This window comes from Triticum aestivum, chromosome 5A (genome assembly GCF_018294505.1).
Source record: "Triticum aestivum cultivar Chinese Spring chromosome 5A, IWGSC CS RefSeq v2.1, whole genome shotgun sequence".
Taxonomy (NCBI): Eukaryota; Viridiplantae; Streptophyta; class Magnoliopsida; order Poales; family Poaceae; genus Triticum; species Triticum aestivum.
In genome coordinates, this window is record NC_057806.1 from 118,766,098 (window position 1) to 118,788,526 (window position 22,429).

Sequence of the window (22,429 nt, forward strand, 5' to 3'; positions counted from 1 at the left end):
GCGCGTTTCCTTTCCTGGGCTGTCTTGACGGGGCCGCGCGGCTGGCCCTTCCTTTCGGGGAGAGCGCTCGCTCCGCGAGCGGGCGTTTGGGCGCCAGGTAGCTACGTCCTTATTTTATTAGTTAAAATTATGATCAAAATAACCTAAAATAGAGGGGGTATAATGCATGCAGCTCCTGCATGATTGGAGAAAAATCATTAAGATGCCGCTGGCCTAATTTTTGCATAAGAAAAATCAAAGTCAAAGCTAGAGAGCTAGTTGAGCCGTGGATCAGTCAGCAATCTCGGCCACTGCTCTTCTCAGTTTCTCACGGTGCCGCAGGTACTCCCGCCCTCAAAATAAAGCCACGCTTCCACACGGTCGCCGCTCCCCGCCGCCGCCGCCGCCACCACCACGACCTCTGCGCCCATCGCAGAAACGGGCGGCTCCCGCTCTCGGCTCCAGTGGTGTCTCTCGCGGTCGCAGCTGCGGATTTGTTGATCTCGCCGGCGGCGGTGCTCGCCTGACTTCCATCGAATAGGTATGGACTGTGAGGTACCCTGCTCTACTTGTCAGCTTCTGCAGTGAAATTTGTTGGTGTTTTAGAAGCATTAGTGTGGTGGCACCGCGGTGTGGTAAGTGGCGTGTTCCTTCACATGGATCTTGCTGGATAAAACCAATTGTGTACCCGCTAATCTGCTACCATGGTACTGTCGTAGTTGACACCATAGATCTTACTGAAATTAAGGTGACAACAATAATAAAAGCAACTTTTTACCTGCTAGCCTGCTTCTTTTACAGGGCGATTTCATATAATAAAAGCAATCTTAATTAACCAGTTGTCATAGTCGACAAGTTTCATGATGCATACTTGATATGGGTATGCTTGCTTTGGAGAATTTGACAAGTTCTGCATTCCACTGTTCTTCAACCCTCTGATGACTCTAATATATATGCATACCTTGCTACTATCTACGCAGACCAATTAGTTTACTCTTGATGATCAAGAAAGCACAACTTTTGCCCTACTGTGTACAGTCAAGAAAAAAGAAAGCACAACTTTTGTGTGTATATGCAGACACAAACTGATCTTTATTTGCTAGTGGGTACAACTAAATACTGGCTCATCTGACCGACTGGATTGGAGGCAATGAACAATGCATATAGATTGGACCGCAATATCTGGCGATGTTCGCTGGGAGGGGTTGGCATTTGCGAACATTTTAGATGGCAAGTTTAGTTGTATGGGGTTGGTGGTTTAGTGAGTCCCAAAATTGGGGGCCCTACAATTTGTTGTATTGTGCACGAAATGATGCTTTCAAAAGGCATAAAGTAACTTCCATGAATCATGCAACTCGATTCCTAATTCTAGTTCTAGTAGACTTAGTCAGTTAGTGTAGCGACTCAAAGGTATTTTAACCCATAATTCTAGATCTTCTATTCTAGCAATAGTTCGACTGAATCTGGTACAATTGGATAAATAGCATGGTTATCATTTATTTATGTGTCTATGTAACAAGAGTTCATGTCTACTTCTTTAGTACAGTTATGTAATTTGGAGAGTGGTTGAGTTCCAATAGATATTGAAAGTTTGCATGTGCATCCTGAATTGACTGTGACATTGAGTGTTTTTTCTTTTTTACTAAATTGTTAAATTAGGTTTATGTACTTTTCTAGCATTCTTGTGTATTTAGGTTGGCAATTGACGCTTATGAGGTTATGATTGTCGTTATGGTTGTTATTCAGTATGATACCTACAGACCTACCTCTCTCTGATGATGCATACATATATCAGCAGGTGTTTGCTTTGTCGCGCTGAAGGTTGTGGCCATTTTCTACAAAACTGGGCATCTTGGTAACTACACTCATAAAGCGTCCAACAGATGGTGAGCGCCTTGGCAGGGGTGATGACCTCTGTCATCGGCAAGCTCACCACTCTGCTTGGGGAGGAGTACTCAAAGCTGAAAGGTGTGCACAGGGAGGTGGAATTCATGAAAGATGAGCTGAGCAGCATGAACGCACTCCTTCAGAGGCTGGCAGAGGTGGACCGTGATCTTGATGTGCAGACAAAGGAATGGAGGGACCAAGTTCGGGAGATGTCTTATGACATCGAGGATTGCATAGACGACTTTATGAAAAGCCTTGGCCAAACTGACATTGCTAAGAGAGCAGGGCTTGTCCAAAGTGTGATCCAGCAGCTCAAGGCGCTGAGGATGCGCCATCAAATATCCAGCCAAATCCAGGGGCTCAAGGCACGTGTTGAAGATGCAAGCAAGCGACGTATGAGGTATAAGCTCGATGAGCGCACCTTTGAGTGTGGCATCTCAAGGGCCATTGACCCTCGTCTTCCTTCGCTCTATGCTGAGCCAGACGGGCTTGTCGGTATTGACAAGCCAAGAGACGAGCTCATCAAGTGCCTAATGGGGGGGGTGGGTGCATCGGTGCAGCAGCAAAAGGTGATATCTATTGTGGGTCCTGGGGGCCTCGGTAAAACTACACTTGCGAATGAGGTGTACCGTAAACTGGAAGGCCAGTTCCAGTGTCGAGCTTTTGTTTCTTTGTCGCAGCAGCCTGATGTGAAGAAGATCCTAAGAAGTATACTCTCTCAAGTCAGCCAGCAGGAGTACGCTAACATAGATGTTTGGGATGAGGAAAAGCTCATCAATGCAATCCGAGAATTTCTAAAGAACAAAAGGTACTCATAAATTTTGGATGGATCGTACTTTTTTCGGGAAAACGCAAAAGCTTTGTGTTTCATTGTATTGAAAAGAAAGAGTGTTTTATGTTACAGTCCTCCTAGGAGGCGAATTACAGTCAGGGGACATGAGTTAGTGCACGTCCCAGGTCGGGGGCAAGACTACTCTGAGTCCACCAGCGCCTGCCGTAGCCCAAAGTTTGGCCTCCTCCTTGATGCCGTGAACTAGCGCCCGGATGGAAGGGCGTGCGTCGTTGAAGACGCAATCGTTGCGGTGCTTCCAGATCATCCAGGAGGTAAGAAGTGTCGCGGATGCCAGCCCCTTGCGCATCGCCTTGGGCGTGACCTGCCGGGCATCATGCCACCAATCAAAGAGGGTAGCCTCGTTGCTCGGGGGTCTGCATGTCATGCGCATCCAGGAGAGGATCTCGAACCAGACGTGCCTCGAGAAGGAACACCCAAGGAGGAGATGGCGCATTGTTTCAGGCTCCTGGCAGCAAAGAGGGCAACTGTTGTGGTGCTGCAGTCCATGCCGGGCGAGGCGGTCCGCCATCCAACATCGGTCCAAGCTGACAAGCCAGAGGAAGAACTTCACTCTGGGGGGTGCCCAACTCTTCCATGTGAGCCTCCAGTTGCCGCAGGTCATCGAGCCGTGGAAGGAAGCGGCGTATGCAGATTTAGCGGTGTAGATGCCCGACACCGTCCACTTCCACACGAGCTGGTCAGGCGCGTCGTAGAGCGTTGTGTTAGGTTGATCTCTCCACCAATGGGCCCAACGGCTCATTGGGCCCTTGACCCACACCCTGATCGGGGGCGTCCAACCCAAGCAAGGCTGGTGGGCCCCTATCGCGCAGTGCTATAAAGAGGAGGTGGGGACCAGGGGCACAGGGTACGAGGTTCGTCACCGCCACTGTTCCCCACTCCTAACCCTATCCGATCCAGAGGGAGGCATTGAAGCGATGGGAAGCTCCACCGCCGCCACTCACGCACTTCACTGTTGACCTCTACACCGACCGTCGCTGCCCGTGCGCAGACCTTCATCGAAGGACCAGCTATGGCCGGAACGCTAGGTATACGCGCAAACAGATCATAGATAGTTCAATCTACTCCGAAACCCTAGCCTAGTCGATCCTATGAGTATAACATTGGTATCAGAGGCAAGGAAAGGCATCGGTTTTCGGGTAGAGATTAAATCAAAGCAAATAAAAGGAAATCAATGAAAAGAAAGTGTCGCCGCTGTGTCGCGCCGTTCCTCTCGATCTAGATGTGCATCGACCATCGAGGCATCTAGAAGAAGAAACGAACCCTACCCTTGACAGATCGGATCGAATCCGAAACAAAGAAAGAACCCCAACAAGGGGATAAAGAAGGCACCACGGCCAAACCATTCGACGGCGGCGCGCTCACCGCAAGGGGAACGCGTCACCGGCGAAGGGATCGGCAACGGCGCAGGCAAACCACGCCATTTGGCACTGCAAGGGACAGAGGACGGTGCATCGCGCTCGTTCCTTCTCTGTCAGAGAAAGAAAAAGAGGGAGAGGGAAGGGCTCGCGCGACCCGATGGCAACCGCCGCCGGCGGCCGGGACGTGCGCCCGAGCCGCTGCCATCTGATAACAGAAGAGCAAGGGGAGAGGGGCGCGCACGCCGCGTCTCTCTCTCTCTCTCTCTCTCTCTCTCTCTCTCTCTCTCGCTGCAACAGCTGTGCCGTGGTGGTGGGTGGAAAGAGTAGGGAAAGGTGGCGCTGGCTCAGCGCAGTGGAACCGCTGTCGTTGCCGGCGGCCGGCCCGGGTGGCGCGACGGGAACGGTAGCGAGATCCGCGCGCTGCGGGCGTTTTGCGGCGCACAGAGGAAGGCGCAGTTTCTCTCCCTCTCTCTACTAGGTGGCATGGGACGGAAAAGAAAGAGACGGGAGAACGAGCTAGACGCGCTGGTGCTGCTCCTCGCCGTCGTCGCCGGCAAGCTGCCGGGACACTGCATCGTCTCCTCGCGCTCGCCGCCGTCGTGCAGGCGAGAAAATCGCGAGGGAGGAGAGCGGCGCGCGCGGGGGGAATGAGCTAGGGTTTGCTCCCCTCGACGGCACTGGAGCCGTTTTTGGCCAGCCGATCGGCGCGGGTGACCGTCGGATCTGATCCGACGGCCAGTTCCAAACCCTAGCAGGCACCGGGCTAGTGGGCCGAGCTGGCGCGGCTTGCTGCCGATTTGTGGGCTGGAAAAGGAGCAGGCCAACTGCAGCTAGCGCTGGGCCGTGGCCAACGGCAGCTAGCGCCGGGTCGAGGCCACTGCCTCGCACGCTGGGCCAAGAAAATATAGAAAAGTAAACAGAAAGTGTTTCTGAAAATGAAAATAAAAACTTTTCAGATAAAGAAAAGTTCATGAATTTTATAAAGGAAATAATAAAGTTCATGAATTTTTATTTGGTCAAAGAAAAGTTTCTGTAAAGAATAAAAGTTCTTGAATTTTATTCATGTTTTCCGCTGCAAAGTAAAAGTTTTATCTTCAAATTAAATTGGAACCAATGGAAAAAAAATTAATTGGAAGAACTTTAGCAATGTTTTTCCCCTGTGGGTGAAATCAGATTCAGATAGTTTCCGCTATGACAAAAGAAAGATATTTGTTTTAAAGTTGAAATATGGTATTGTTATTTTCTGACCAACGTTGATGATAACAGTACCATAATTGTTCAAAGCTTACATCTCTGATAAATTTTGTATGAAAGTGATCAATTTTCAGAGAACAATTAAAGATAATGAAATGCTCTTGAACTAGAGAAATGTTTATTTCTTGTTTCCGCTGCAATAAAGTTGATGATGATGATTATTTCTTAGCAAAGTTGTTTAATAGAAATATTATCATCACATTGTTTGTGAGTTATATGCATTATTTCCATTTCCGCCCAACGGTGATATGGAATTAATGTTGAAGGATGATGTTTTATTCTAATTCTACCACAACGATGATTTAGAGTATACAAAGGAAGTTTTAAAAGGTTTAATGTGCATATTTTTTAACCAGACCAACGTAGGGTTATTTTTATGCTCATTATTGTTGATTATTGGTTAAGTTTTTCTCAGACTAAAAGTTTTACATGCTTTCATTAGTGAAAGCGAATGACTGGGTACTTGTGACCCGAAAGATGACCAAGAAAGGTCATAACGTGAGGGAGTATGTTCTCTCTAAAGAATGGCTTCAAAAGAAAAGAATTCTTGGATATTAATCCAAGAAAATAAAAGAGATAGATCATTGAGAGTCTTGGTTGACGAATGTCTTTCATGTACTCTCTATGAAGAAGATTTTTCATTCAACATGATTTGAAATGAAACAAGCAACATGTGTGTTTAATTTTGACCAACGTCAGATCAAGCATGTGTGTCAAAGAGCATTCGGATTTATTCTGAATTTGATGATTGAATATGCAGTCAAAAGAGCCAATTCTGGCATTTATGTCCCTTACAAGGAATTACCCGCATAGCGGGAAAAGATGATTATGATAAAACCCGCATGGCGGGGAAAAGTTTGGGAAAATACCTGTGTAACTAGGTAAAGTTGGTAAAGTTGACATAGTATTATGTCGAAAATCCTATATGCCAGGAGAAATTTTGGCAAAAGACTTATCTTGTATGACAGGAGAAAGATATGATGACTCATGTGTGTTTAATGTGTCCCACTCCGAGAGAAAAAGTATGGAGTAGTCATTATGCTTTCCTAGTATTGACCGTACACTTTATGTGTAACGGTCATTAAGGACTCAATAAATCCAAAAGGAATAGAAGTTAGAGACGAACCTAAAGATAAGATTGATATGCAAGTGTGACTTGCAAAAGTACTAATGAGGCAAAAGTACTCCCCTATCAGTTAACAGATAACTTCATTTCACATGAAGTAATCAGATGGATGAAATAGTCAATTGAAGTTTTCTCAATTCACAAAAGTTATGAATGTTTTTCGAAATTGTGGCAGAAAATTTCTTGCCACATTTCGAGGGGGAGAAAGAAATATTAGATAAATTAAGAATGATGAAACTCCCCTATACTTTAGATAATGTGATGCACATTATCCATTAATGAAGAATGTGATCGTCCGGGGGAGTACGACGGTCATAAGTAATACCCCTAAAGAAAAGAAATAGTTGTATTCCTGGATCTTTTATAGTTTCGACAGCTGACTAAGGAATACTAAGACGGTGCTTAAAAGTGCCAAAAAGAAAGTTTTAACAGAATAAACCCAAATAATAAAGTTTAAAGATACCCCATTTTAGTGAAGATGGAGTAATCTGGGGGAGCATGGTATGAAAATACCAAAGACTATAGAATTTATTTGCCTCTTGGCAAAGACAGAGCAACAACAGCCCCATATGAAAGAAGTGCTAGTACCTGAGACACAGATGGTCTTAAGGAATGAGATAATCAGATATTTCTGATTACTACAAAGTCCATGTTAGTGAAATTCAAATGGAGGTTGATCCCACCTCATTTAAAGTGTTCAACCGAGCCTTTGAGACTCATAAGTAATTTCCAATGGAGCCAAAACAGTAGGCTGTAAAGGGTCCACAAGGTCAATGTGACTCCAAAGGAAATATATTACAATGAGTGTTAAGTGCCACATCATGATCGACATCATGATCTGAGTTACATCAGATGAAAGTAAAGAACGCAAGGGATGCTGCTTCAAGAAGTGCTTTTATGGACTAGAGCAAGTCTCTAGACAGTGACATTTAAAGTTGAAAGAATCATATGTAATTTTGGGTTAAAGAAAATGTGAGGACAATTGTATTCGTGCAAAGTTATAGAATGGGAAATTCATTTCCTTATTCTGTGCATGTGGATGACATCCTACTTGCCAGTGGTGATGTCAATCTACTGCAGGAGGAGAAAATAAGTTCTTGTCCTCAAAGTTCAAAAGAATGTTCTCGGTAGTGTCTCTCGTTATAAGTATCGAGATTCACGAAGAAAAGAATAAAAGGGGTATTAGGGATGTCGCATGGACATGCTAAGAGAGGTCTCTGAAGTATGCATGCGAGAAAACCTACGCCTGTTCTTATAGTCAAGGGTAATGGAACTGGAAACTATGGTGTTCCAAAAGATTCAAAACGGATATGGTACCATATGCTTCAGTTATTGGAAGCTCATATATTACCCTGACACAGTTCACGTATCCGGATTGTTTTGGCAATGTCCAGTCCATGTATAGATCACTGGAATGGAGTCAAAGATATCAGCCTCATGCTGAAAGAAATAAGTGCTCTCAAAAGATTGTGAGTACAGAGACAGGACTTGTGAAATGTATAGTGAAATCCACAATTGTCGCTAACTTTCATACTTGGAGATTTTTGTGTGGAAAAGCTCCAAAGAATGAAACAATTATCATCAATGTGATGCAAAGATATTTTATAGCTTGATATGAGGCTGAGGGACAGGCAAAATGGTTAAGGAGACCTGTACCCGGAGTTGATAATGGTTGACAACAGCGATAACTATTTTAAGTCTTTCGCTCCTATGACAACGAGTCAAGTGTTGATGCCAAACACATTGACACAAAGTTATACGTTGTTAAGGAGAAAGTCCGGAATTATGTTGAAATGCTTGGAGCATGAAAGCAACAGACAAGTATTTGCAGATCTGCTTATTAAAGGCTTACCGCCCAGTGTGTTCGGAGAACACACAATCGACATGGGTTTTATGGTATAGTCTAACATTTCCGGACAATAAAAGGGCCCAAGGTTAAAGAATCTGTTTCAAAACAGAGGAGTGTGTTGTAGGTGTTGATTCTATCGGAAATGAACCGTGATGATGAGACATGCTCTACATGCAAATCTGTGATGGAACGAGTACTTTGAAAAGAGTTATTTCAAAGTATAAAAGTTAAAAGTATATGATGAGATCAAGGGGGAGAATGTTAGGTTGATCTCTCCACCAATGGGCCCAACGGCTCATTGGGCCCTTGACCCACGCCCTGATCGGGGGCGTCCAGCCCAAGCAAGGCTGGTGGGCCCCTATCGCGCAGTGCTATAAAGAGGAGGTGGGGACCAGGGGCACAGGGTACGAGGTTCGTCACCGCCACTGTTCCCCACTCCTAACCCTATCCGATCCAGAGGGAGGCACTGAAGCGATGGGAAGCTCCATCGCTGCCACTCACGCACTTCACCGTCGACCTCTACACCGACCGTCGCTGCCCGTGCACAGACCTTCATCGAAGGACCAGCTATGGCCGGAACGCTAAGGTATACGCGCAAACAGATCATAGATAGTTCAATCTACTCCGAAACCCTAGCCTAGTCGATCCTATGAGTATAACACGTTGTGCTCTCGATCAAGCACCATAGCAAGATGTACTGGCCGATTTCGTGAATGCCCACAACTTCGTGGATGTCTCGCGCCCAAAGGTGCCCCGGCAAGCCGTCGGCCACCGTCGTGGCCTTCCTTCTCCTTTTGGGAATGCATGAGTGCAGGAGAGGCGCGATTTCGCGGACAGAGCGTCCTCCAATCCATCTGTCCTCCCAGAACTTCGTGGTCTGACCGTTGCGAAGGACAGTGTAAGTGCTAGCAAAGAAGAAGGCGCGCTCCTCAGCGGAAAACTGCAGGTCCAAACCACTCCAAGTGCGGCGATCGTCGGTGCGGCTGAACCAGAGCCAACGGACACGGAGCGAAAGGCCCGTGCGCTCCAGGTCATGGACTCCCAGCCCACCCAAGGACAGTGGGCGGGCAACACGGCGCCAATTGCTTAAACACTTGTTTGATTTGCTGGGTGTACATATATAACACATTCTATTAGTTTCTACTGTTGTTCAATTTAAATTAAATATAGAATAGAAAAATGTTTTTCTGCTTGTAGAGAAAGGCAGATATACTGAGCAGGCGATCATATTTCATTCTGTTTATGATTATTCTGGTTTTGGTTTCAGGGGGATTTAGGAACTTCGCTTTTTCACTTGTTTCTACGGTAGAACTTTAGGGGATAATTATCGTTAGTGACATATAAAATAGAAGTGATCCAGTACCCAATTATCTGATAATTGTACAATCCTGGTTCAACTCGCAAAAAAAAAAGAGCATGATTCCTGAAGCTCACGTTCTTTGTGTAGCACAGAAGCATTTTTCCTTACTTAGTTATTGCATCCTCCTCTGTTTCACTATATCCATGCCCAGCCTTGGGAAACTCCGTTTCAATATATCTGTTCATCAAGGAATTAAAGGGTACAGCTACTGCAATGTTCTCACTTTATAGTTTATACTCCTATTTAATTGCTCTGGAAATTATCCTACAAGCTTTATCATTTGGCATTCAGGAGGTTTGCCATTTTTATGTTGTTAACACTTCTTCATTTATAATAGCTTTTATGGAGTAGGCATTTGAATTTTCCTATTGTAGGTATTTCGTCATCATTGATGATATTTGGAGTAATCAAGCATGGAAGATTATCAAGTGTGCTTTGTTTCCAAATGATGTTGGGAGCAAAATAATGACAACAACTTGCAGTATTACTATAGCCAAATTATGTTGCTCTCCTCAGCATGATCATGTCTATGAAATAATGCCTCTTACTGAAGCCAACTCTAAGAGTTTATTTTTGAAACGTATATTTGGCTCGGGAGATATGTGCCCTCCTAAGTTGGAAGAAGTCTCCTCGGAGATATTGAAGAAATGTGGTGGTTCACCCTTGGCGATTATTACAGTGGCTAGCTTGCTGGCTAATAAAGCTAGTACAAATGAAGAATGGGAGAGGGTATATAACTCAATCGGTTCGACACTGGAAAAAGATCCCGGTGTAGAAGAAATGAGAAAAACATTATCCCTCGGAGGACTGAGTATATTTCCAGAAGACTGAGATTAAGAGGGATCAATTGATAAGGAGGTGGATTGCTGAAGGATTTATTAATACAGAGGGTGGACAAGATTTGGAGGAGATAGGAGATGGGTATTTCAGTGACCTTATCAATAGGAGTATGGTTCAACCTGTGAGAATTCAATATGATGGTCGAGTTTATTCATGCCGAGTCCATGATATGATTCTTGATCTTCTTATATCCAAGTCAATTGAAGAAAATTTTGTTACCTTCTTTGGTGGCCAAAATCAGAAATTAGTGCTACAACATAAGATTCGTAGACTATCTCTGTGTTATTCCCAAGAGCACATCGCAGTTCCATCAACAGCGATCATTTCTCATTGCCGGTCGCTCAGTATATTTGGGTATGCTGAACAGATGCCTCCTCTTTCGAAGTTTAGAGTTCTGCGAGTACTTGATATAGAAAATGGTGAGGACATGGAAAGCAGTTTTATTGAACATGTAAGGACTCTTTGTCAGTTGAAATATTTGCGGCTCGATGTTAGAAGCATTTCTGCATTCCCTGAGCAATTAGGAGAACTACAGCATTTGCAGACTCTGGATATAAGATGGACAAAGATACAAAAATTGCCCAAAAGCATTGTTCAACTGCAAAATATGACATGTTTGCGTGTCAATAATCTTGAATTACCTGAAGGAATTGGGAATCTGCATGCTCTACAGGAGCTAAGAGAGATCAAAGTCAAGTGGGACAGTTTGGCATCTTCTTTGCTGGAACTGGGCAGCCTGACTAAATTGAGGATTCTTGGGCTGCGCTGGTGCATCATCGATACACACGGTAACAAAGAAATTTTTGTGGAGAACTTGGTCTCATCACTCTGTAAACTGGGTAGACTCAACCTTCGGTCTCTATGCATTAAGAGTGACTATGGTTATTCCATTCCTCTAAAAGAAATGTATGGTTATTCCATAGATTTCTTGCTGGATTCTTGGTTCCCATCCCCTCGTCTCCTCCAGAAATTTCAGATGGACGCGTACTATTTCTTTCCCAGAGTTCCAGTTTGGATCGCGTCACTTGACAACCTCTCGTACCTAGATATCAATATTAACCCTGTAGAAGAGGAGGCATTAGAGATCCTTGGAGGGTTACCTGCTTTGCTGCTTCTGTGTTTGTCATCAGAATCATCTGCTCAAAAACAAAGACTCGTTATAAGCAGCAACATGTTCATATGTCTGAAGGATTTCCGCTTCACCTGCTGGAGCAATGGCAAAGGACTGATATTTGAAGCTGGGGCCATGCCGAGTCTTGAGAAGCTGGAGGTTCCATTAGACGCAGGCAAAGATCTTGATTTTGGCATCCAGCACCTCTCTTCCCTTATGCATGTTACCGTGAAGATCATTTGCGGTGGTGCCACGGTTCGGGAGGTGGAGGCATCGGAGGAAGCCATCAGGGGCACAGTTACTCTCCTTCCGAACCACCCCACACTGGAAATCCGAATATGGGGTGATGAAAATATGGTGGAGGAGGACCAAGGGAGGGCTGAAGAGGAGATCCAGACAAGCACACAACTCATCTGACAAATTTTCAGGTTTTCTTTTGCCTCCCTTAGGCTGCATATTTTTTGTAATTTTCCTTGGAGCAAATTACACATGGATCACTGAACACATTGCAAAATACATATGGATCACTGAACACATACTGCTGGTTCAAGTATGTCTCTGAACTCCAAACTTGCATATTTAGATCACTGAGCTTAGTGGGTCAGTCTAGGAGTCTAGTTCAGTACCAGCATTTTGTCCTATGTTCACCGATGCCACCGTGCATACTGGCATGTGTGTAGTTATATCTAAAAAGGACAAATCTGGTAGGAACATCACCCATTATAGACTGGAGGTGTTCCATCCAACCAATGTTCTGACGAGCATGGGAAGGAATTTTCCCGGCCTAGTCCACCCAATCCTACACTTCGATTTTCTTGTTTCATATGATGCATAGAAAGTAAACCAAAACCATGATGCTCCTAAGAATGAATAAAAGAAGGCTCTTAGTTTAAACACTAGAAATTGAATGAGCATTTCAACAGTTTCAGTTGCCTGTATTACTAATATCTAGTAATACAGACATTTAATGGTTTAATTTGATAAATGCCACTCCAACTTCTGCATGCTTCAAAGAATGCTACTATGACCATCTGAGCATAAACACTTGTCAATACCACTGACATTTAATGGTTTAATTTGATAAATGCCATTCCAACTTCTGCATGCTTCAAAGAATGCCACTATGAGCATCTCAGCATAAACACTTGTCAATACCACTGTCATATTCGTGCCCGCATTTTCATTAGATTCCAGGAATGAATTCTTTTGGAAATGGCTGCCTGCAGTTGATACAGCTGGAGGCATCCTAATAGGTCTTAAGGATGATACATTTGAGATCCTATCTTGTGACATCCATAGTTTTTGTGTTTCCTGTCTTCTCAGATGCAGAAATAACCATAAAGAATGGAGACTTATCTATGTTTATGGTTCTGCATATGATGAGGGCAAGCTTGACTTTATTAATGAATTACATAGTGTAGCAGATGGGTGGGATGGTCCTACCATTATAGGTGGAGATTTTAACCTCATCAGAAATGCGGCTGAGAAATCCACTGGTGCTATTAATCACCACTGGGCTGATCTGTTCAATGACTGGATAAATAAATTCAGTCTAATAGAGATTAGTAATATTGGTAGGAGGTTTACCTGGGGTAACAATCAGGAGGATATGATCATGGCAACTCTGGATAGAGTTTTTGTAACCACTGACTGGGAAGCTATGTTCCCTGCAGTACATCTTAAGGCATTACCTAGGGTTGCTAGTGATCATACACCTTTGTTGCTGGATTCTGGTGGTATACCTGTTGCTAAGCATAGGATGTTTAGATTTGAAAAGTGGTGGATTGGTGTGGAGGGTTTTGATGAACTTGTCCATAAAACCTGGAACACCAAGTGTTTGCATACCAAAGCCATTGATATTTGGCAGTTTAAAACTAGATTGATGAGGAAAGTCCTTAAGGGCTGGAGTATTAATATAGAAGTTACCAAGAATAGGCAGAAGCAATCCTTGGTTGCTGAATATAATTGTTTGGATATTATGGCTGAAACTCAACCTTTATTCCCTGCTTCTAAAGAAAAAATGAAAAATATTTCAGGTGAGCTGCAGGACATATGGAGGAGGGAAGAAATTAAGGCCAGACAAAGATCTAGAGAGAGAGAAGTACTGGAGGGGGAGCTAAATACATGATACTTTCAAGCTGTTGCAAACCAAAAAAGAAGGAAAAAACAGATTGCAATGCTGGAAGGAGAGGATGGACCTGTTGAAGACCCCAAAGGTATACCTGACCTTACTGTTCAGTTCTATAAAAAACTATTTGGCTTTACCCCCAAACTTAATATTCACCTCAAAAAAGGGTTTTGGGGAGAGGATGGGATAGTTTCCAGGGCTCATAATGAAAAACTTGATGCTCCTTTTTCTGAGGAAGAAATCAAGGCTGCTGTCTTTGGCTCTTATGCTGAAGGGGCCCCAGGCCCAGATGGCTTCTCCTTTTTATTTTATCAGCACTTTTGGGATTTGATTAAGCCAAACTTGCTTGCTCTTTTTGCAGACTGGGAAAAAGGGGAGCTTGATTTATATAGGCTTAATTTCTCCCTTCTTACTTTGGTTCCTAAAGAACCAAATGCTGTTAGACTAGAAAGATTTAGACCTCTTGCCATGACCAATTGTAGTTTTATTTTTTTTTCTAAATGCTGTACAAATAGGTTTGGTCCAGTATGTGATGATATTATCTTACAAAACCAAACTGCCTTTATGAAAGGGAGGTTCATTATGGAGAGCATAGTTGCTGCTCATGAGATTGTGCACTCTTTGGCCTCCTCTAAACTTCCTGGTTTTGTTTTCAAACTTGACTATGAGAAAGCTTATGACATGATAAATAGAGATTTCCTTTTTGAAGTGTTATCCAGTAGAGGCTTTAGCCCTAAATGGATTGAGAGAATTAGAACTCTAATAGTTAATGGATCTATTGGTGTCAGAGTTAATGACACCAATAGTGACTTCTTTATCACAGGTAAAGGGGTGAAACAGGGTGATCCTATTTCCCCTTTACTTTTCAACGTGGTTGCTGATGCATTCACTAGAATGTTAGTTGAAGCAGCCAGGTATAATTTGATTTCTGGTGTTTTCCCAAACACCAAACCTTTTGGGGTCATCAGTATGCAGTATGCAGATGATACTCTTCTTTTCATGAGCAAGAATTTAGATCATGCCAAAAATCTCAAATGGCTCCTGTCATGTTTTGAGCAAATGTCTGGCATGAGAATTAACTTTCACAAATGTGACTTGGTTCCCATAAATGTAGATGGGGATGAGGCCCAACTTTTTGCCCAAACTTTGGGGTGTAGATTAGGTGTGTTCCCAATTAAATATTTAGGTGCTCCTCTTCATTATGCTAAGTTGAAGAGAGAAGATCTACAACCCCTGGTAGATAAGATTCTTAAGAAAGCCTCAGGGTGGAGGGGACGTCTCTTATCCATAGGTAAGAGACGTGTGCTAGTCCAATCTAATTTGGCTAGCATCCCTGCCTATTTGGTGGGGGTAATTAAACTCCCAAAATGGGCAACCACTCTCATTAACTCGCAGCTAGCTAATTGCTTCTAGGATGATTATGAAGGCCATCATAAATACCACCTTACTTCATGGGGGACTGTTGCCCTTAAGAAGGAACATGGTGGTCTTGGTGTTACTAATATTGCTGATATGAACTTATGCCTCCTTGCTTCTTGGGCTAAAAGATACTTTTCTGGAGATAATAAGATTTGGAAACTTATTATTGATGACAAGTACAGCACTAGTAAACCAAATATTTTTGCTTGCTCCAGCAATGGGGCCTCCCCTCTCTGGAAAGGTATTTTATGGGCCATTAAAGCCTCTAAGTTGGGGTACTCCTGGGTTGTGGGGAATGGCAAGAAGATTCGTTTTTGGGAGGATGAGTGGTTTGGTAATGCGCCACTATCCACTCAATTTTGGGATCTATATTCTTTGGCTAATGATCATAACATTTCTATATATAAAATCTGGGATGGGATTGATCTTAAGATCACCTTTAGGAGGTGTCTAGGGGGTGATCAAATCTCTGACTGGATGGACCTTGTCTCTATTGCTAGTACTATTACCTTTAAAGATTGTGAGGATACTCCAGTATGGAAGTACAGTGCAAATGGGCAATATTCAGTTAGATCTTTTTACAACATTGTGAACTTTAGGGGAATCCTCCCCGTCCATACACAGTATGTGTGGAAGCTGAAGATTGTCCCTAGAGTACAAATTTTCCTTTGGCTGGTCTATAATAACAAGATTTTAACCAGAGATAATCTTGTTAAAAGGCAGCATGTCCCTGACATGACCTGCATGTTTTGCTCTGAGCCGGAATCTTGCCAGCATTTATTTTTTGAATGTGTAGTGTCGATTGAACTCTGGAGAGTTATTGGAGACATGTCAGGAGTTGGCAAGGTCTCTGATATTGAGAAACTTGCGGCTTGGTGGGTTTCCAATAAGAAACATGCAGTTGTGAATGCTTTACATGCAGCTGTTATGTGGTCTCTCTGGAAAATCAGGAATAACCTGTGTTTCAATCGCTCTGTGTGGTCTGGAATGCAGAAAATATGGAGACAGGTGGCTATGGAGCTAGCAGCATGGGAGGTTCTGTTCTCAAACGATGCAAAAATCCAGGTCTCTGCTGTGGTGAAAAACCTCGAGAAGCTTGCCAGAGATCCTCATATGCTGATGTGGCCAGACCCCCGGTTGATCCTTTCAAGTTGCACGTGGGGGCGAAACTGAAAAAAGAAGATTGATGCTGATGCTGCTACTCTCTTTCTGTTTTGAATAGAGAGCACAAGATGTAAACCCCCCTGTGTACCTTTTAATTTTTTTCTTTTGTTCCAGTAGACTTGAGGGTTGCTTTCTATGTTAGCTTGGTGTAGTTCAGCTCTAGGATAGTTTTGTGTTTCTTGCTGAGACAGCTTGGTGTGCTGTGCTCCGCGGGCTGTATTGGTGAATGCTTGTCACACTGGTTTCGTTGCTTGCAATGGAACCGGGGCTGCGTGCCCTTTTGCTCTAAAAAAAATATGGACCAAATGCCCTTGTCCTCATATTTAATTGATTTGGCACGCCTTGTTTCCTTTCCGGAAGATTCAACAATTGCTGTCCTGGCAGGTAACTTTACAGTCGGTCTAGCAGAAGGAAGCAAAGGAACAAAGTGAATTTCCAGGTGATTGAATCATGGACCTCCGGCCAAAAGCTGCACCCTTGATGTCAGGGTCTTCCTCCAGACAATCAGCAATTCCCAAATGATCTGATTGCTCAGGCCGTGCTGCAGATCTTCTATTCTGTTGTCTGGCAGCGCCGCTACAGCAGAGCGCTTCTCTCTCCGGCAATGCTTGAGCATCCAGGTATGAACCGAGGTTGCCTCAGCGATGAGATCCTTGCCGAGTGTCACGCCCCAAACGCAACACTCTGAAGAAGAGAAGCGTAAGCTGAAGCAGACTGACGAAGCTGAACCAGTGCAAGTGCATGGCACCATTCAGGGTGAAGCAACGACTGGTGAGCTGGCAGGCGGGACCCGCAAGTCAGCTCGACCCCCATCCCCGTCCAAGAGATATTCCGAAGACCTTTCAAAAAAAAAGAGATATCTCGAAGAGGTCTTGTGTTAGCAGTGGGGTACGCTTGTAAGTGTCAATGGTGTGAGTGTAGTGTCAGCCTGCGGCCCAGCTTGTGCGCGCGCTCTCTCTCGCCCTGACGAACTCAATGTATGCGAGGGAAAATGCACCTTGTGGTGCTCTCGTTGCATTGATCTCAATATATAGGAGCCGTACATGTACATGGCGCCGTAGCGCATGAGAGAGAGAGGGAGGCGAGGCGACATGTGAGAGGTGGAGGATATGCATGACGTGCATGGCCATGCAGCCTAGACTAGCAACTGCTAACACCCCGCCGCAGCTGAAGCATCCGATGGCCGGATGCATAAGATGGACCAGAAGTCTTGAAACGCCGGCGCTGGGAGCCCCTTCGTCAGTACATCAGCGAATTGGTGCTTGGTTGGCACATGCAGAACGCGAAGGTGACCGAGGGCGACATTCTCTCGTACGAAGTGGATGTCGAGCTCGATATGTTTCGTGCGTCGATGATGGACGGGATTGGCAGCCATGTAGACGGACGAAATATTGTCGCAGAAGACGATGGTGGCCTTGGGCAGGGCGATGTGCAGCTCACCAAGGAGTTGTCGGAGCCAGCAGCATTCAACGACGGTGTTGGCGACGCCGCGGTATTCTGCTTCCGCGCTGGAGCGCGAGACCGTGACTTGGCGTTTTGAGGACCAAGAGACCAAGGAGTCGCCGAGGTAGACGGCATAGCCAGAAGTGGAACACCTGGTGTCTGGGCAACCCGCCCAGTCCGTGTCCGAGTACGCGGTGAGCGTGAGCGACGATGACGGGTGCAGCTGGAGTCCGTGCTCTGCGGTGCCTCGAAGGTAGCGCAGGATGCGCTTGACCTGCGTGAGGTGTGGGGCGCGCGGAGAGTGCATGGCCAGACAACATTGCTGAATGGCATAGGCGATGTCGGGCCACGTCATGGTCATGTACTGGAGCGCGCCGGCCAAGCTGCGGTACTCGGAGGCGTCCTGAACCGGCTCGTCGTCTGTGGCAGAGAGCTTGGAGTGGGTGTCGATCACATGGCGACCGACTTGCAGTGCGTCATGTTGGCGCGTTCCAGTAGCTCCTCAGCATACTTGCATTGGGAGAGGAAGAAGCATCGGCCATCCTGGTGACAGCAATGTCGAGGAAGTAGTGGAGGGGGCCAAGGTCCTTCATCGAGAATTCCGCAAACAGGAGCTGCTGAAGGCGGTGAAGGAGCGCGGGCATGGACGCAGTGAGCACGATATCGTCGACGTAGAGGAGAAGGTAGGTCGTGCCCGCGTTGCCATGGAGGATGAAGAGGGATGGATCCGAGTGGGAGTCGATGAAGCCAATCCCACGAACGAACACGGCGAACCGCGCGAACCAGGCGCGTGATGCCTGCTTCAAGCCGTAGAGGGACTTGTCGAGGAGGCACACGTGGTCAGGGCGGCTGTCGTCGACGAACCTGGCCGGTTGCTGGCAGTAGACGCGCTCGGCGAGGCGTCCATGGAGGAAGGCGTTGTAACACCCACGATACGGCTATATCTCCCACGTGTCGGAGCACGACTTAGAGGCATAACCGCATTGTAGGCATGTCGCAAGAGGGGTAATCTTTACACATCTCATGTACTGAATAAGAAAGGATAAAGAATTGGCTTACAATCGCCACTTTACACAATATATAAATATAGCATTACATCATCTAGATACAATCAAGGTCCGACTACGAAACCAAATAAAGAAAGACAACCCCTAATGCAAAAGATCCCTGATCGCCCCGACTGGGCTCCACTACTGATCAACTGGAATCGAAACAAGACTACGATCAAGATCTTCATCGAGCTCCCACTCGAGCTGGGTTGCATCACCTGCACTGGTATCATCGGCACCTACAAATGGTTTTGGAAGTAATCTGTGAGTCACGGGGACTCAACAATATCAAACCCTCGCGATCAAGACTATTTAAGCTTATGGGTAGGAAAAGGTAGTGAGGTAGAGCTGTAGCAAGCACTAGCATATATGGTGGCTAACTTACGCAATTGAGAGCGAGAAGAGGAGCAAAGCACGGTCGTGAACTAGAAGTGATCAAGATGTGATCCTGAAACTACTTACGTTCAAACATAACTCCAAAACCGTGTTCACTTCCCGGACTCCGCCGGAAAGAGACCATCACGGCTACACACGCGGTTGATGCATTTTAAATTAAGTTAAGTGTCAGGTTTTCTACAACCGGATATTAACAAATTCCCAGCTGCCCATAATCGCGGGCACGACTTTCGAAAGTTCAAAACCCTGCAGGGGTGTCCCAACTTAGCCCATCACAATCTCTCAGGGTCAATGAAGGATATTCCTTCTCCCAGGACGACCCAATCAGACTCGGAATCCCGGTTACAAGATATTTCGACAATGGTAAAACAAGACCAGCAAAGCCGCCCGAATGTGCCGACAAATCCCGATAGGAGCTGCACATATCTCATTCTCAGGGCGCACCAGATAAGCAATCCATACAACTAAAACCAACCCTCAAGTTTCCCCGAGGTGGCGCTGCAAGGGGCTCTAGTTTGGACCAACACTCAGAGGAGCACTGGCCCGGGGGTTTAAAATAAAGATGACCCTTGAGTCTGCAGAATCCAAGGGAAAAAGGCTTAGGTGGCAAATGGTAAAACCAAGGTTGGGCCTTGCTGAAAGAGTTTTATTCAAGGCGAACTGTCAAGGGGTTCCCATTATAACCCAACCGCGTAAGGAACGCAAAATCAAGGAACATAACACCGGTATGACGGAAACTAGGGCGACAAGAGTGGAACAAAACACCAGGCATAAGGCCGAGCCTTCCACCCTTTACCAAGTATATAGGTGCATTAATTAAAATAAGAGATATTATGATATCCCAACATAGCCATGTTCCAAACATGGAACAAACTTCAACTTCACCTGCAACTAGCAACACTATAAGAGGGGCTGAGCAAAGCGGTAACATAGCCAAACAACGGTTTGCTAGGAAAGGAGGGTTAGAGGCTTGACATGGCAATATGGGAGGCATGATATAGCAAGTGGTAGGTATCGCGACATAGCAATAGAGCGAACAATTAGGAAGCAAAGATAGAAGTGATTTCGAGGGTATGGTCATCTTGCCTGCAAAGTTCTCCGAGTTGACATAAGCTTGATCCTCGTAAGCGTACTCAATGGGTTCCTCGATCACGAACTCGTCTCCCAGCTCTACCCAAGGCAAGAACACGAGCAAAGGAAACCACAATCAACCACGATGCAATGCGCAAGCAACATGATGCAAAACATGGCATGATATGCGGGATGTGATATGCAATGCATATGCGTGCTCCGGAAGGAAAAGATTGAACCAGGCATCAACTTGGCAAACCAAGAGCGTCGCTGGAAAGATGAGTTGATTTCGATCGAAATCGATATAAAGATCATCGGAATCAGATGCACGGTTTGCAAAAGGCAAGCAAAACAATAATGGCACAATTCTGCGATTAACAGCACGATGTCATCTAAAATGCAACAAGAAACTAAGCTACTGCACTCTAACATAGCAACGAAGCACATGGCAGTGATATACTCAAGGTGCTTGACAAAAGATGAACACTGAGCTACAGCTAATTCACACAATAGCAGGTTCAAACAAGCATGGCAAAAGGGCAAAATATATCAACATCACAGACTTAGTGAAAATAACATGTCAGGAATTAACATCAGGAAGCAATGTTTAGAGCAAGATAACAACATGCTACAGGATCAGATCATAGAAATACAAGGCATGGCATGAATCTACTCAAAGCATATGACAAAAGTCCCTTACTGACCATAAGCCAAAAAGGATCATAAGATATTATGACACTCATGTAAACATAGCAAGTTTCGTTAACAGATTCAGACTTAGCAGAAAACTAGACATGGCAAAAACAGAATTATGAAGGCACGTTTGCGAGCTCGATGCACTCAACACAAGGCCTTGCATGACAAACTAAGCATATCCCCAGCAAGAAGACATGATCAAGAAGCTAACCATGGCAAGAACAATCTCATAGCATACATGGATCAACTACAACAACCTTGGCAAAATTGATTAACATGTAAACAATCTTCCAGGAACATTTTATAGCAAAAGTAGAGCAAGATTGAGTCATGCTAGGGCACTCCATAATTGCAAACAAGGGCATGGATGGATAGAGCACAACCATATGTCAAAATCAACCTTACTGAACATACTCAAAAGAAGCATGGATCACTCTGTAGCAACATGAATACATGGCATAAAATTAACAGCAGAGCAAAGACTTAGTGAAATTCTAAGTCCATGAAATCAGCAATATTACGAGAGCTACTTTGCATGCATGTGCTACTCATCACATTGATCAAAAAAATACATGGCATACACCCATGTAAAGATGGCATGGCATAGCCCAAAACACATGTGGAGCTCATAGCCATATGCACCACACAATAATAATGGCAAAAATGACAAATGCTCATAATCTGATAAGAATCAGCCCCTAACATTATGAAGCACTCTTGCAACAGCAATTTGGGCATCAAGATGGACTCAAACAAGCATGGCACAATGGAACAAAATGAAGAGCACAACCAGATGAACATTTCGATATATTGCACGCACAAAATAGAGCACCACACATGAAGTTATGGCATGATGAACAGAAGCATAATATATGAGGATCTAAGGACTTGGTGAAAAAATGACCGAAAGTGAGCGTCGGAAGACTATATGTCGCACAGGGCAGGGAATAGTGGCGCTCACCCATGGGCTCGACCCAGTAGATGGAGAGGCTTGGCAGGCCTCGCTACGGCGGAGGAGGTGAGCCGGCCCACGCGGGCGAGCGAGCGGGGAGGTGCGGATCGGGCTCCTCCCGATCCCGCTCGGCGGCGGCGGCGCACATCGGTGCTCCGGCGACAGCGGGGCATGTCGGCCGCGGCAGGAGGCTGGGTCCGGCGGTGGAACTCCGGATCTGGGCGCGGGGTCGTCGGCGGAGCTCCACAGGGCGGTACGGAGTCGCGGAGCTCGCCGGAGGTGGCGGAGCTCGGTGAGGAGGCGGCGGCCGGTGAGCTGAAGCAGTGGCGGCGGCGAGCGGAGAAGCGCAGCGACGGTGGGAGCCGGGCAGGCGCGGGGCAGCGCCGGCGACCGGATGGGCCCCGCGGGCCTGATTCGGGCCCGGCGGGTCTAGCGCGGTGGGAGGAGAGAGAGGGCAACATGGCGGCGGCGGATTCGTCGGGGACGGCGGCGCG

General features: G+C 45.6%; 1 pseudogene; it reads left to right on the forward strand.

Moving 5' to 3' along the window:
- The first annotated feature begins 244 nt into the window (after positions 1-244).
- Positions 245-16,650, forward strand: LOC123102566 (disease resistance protein RGA5-like; annotated as a pseudogene).
- The last annotated feature ends 5,779 nt before the right edge of the window (positions 16,651-22,429 follow it).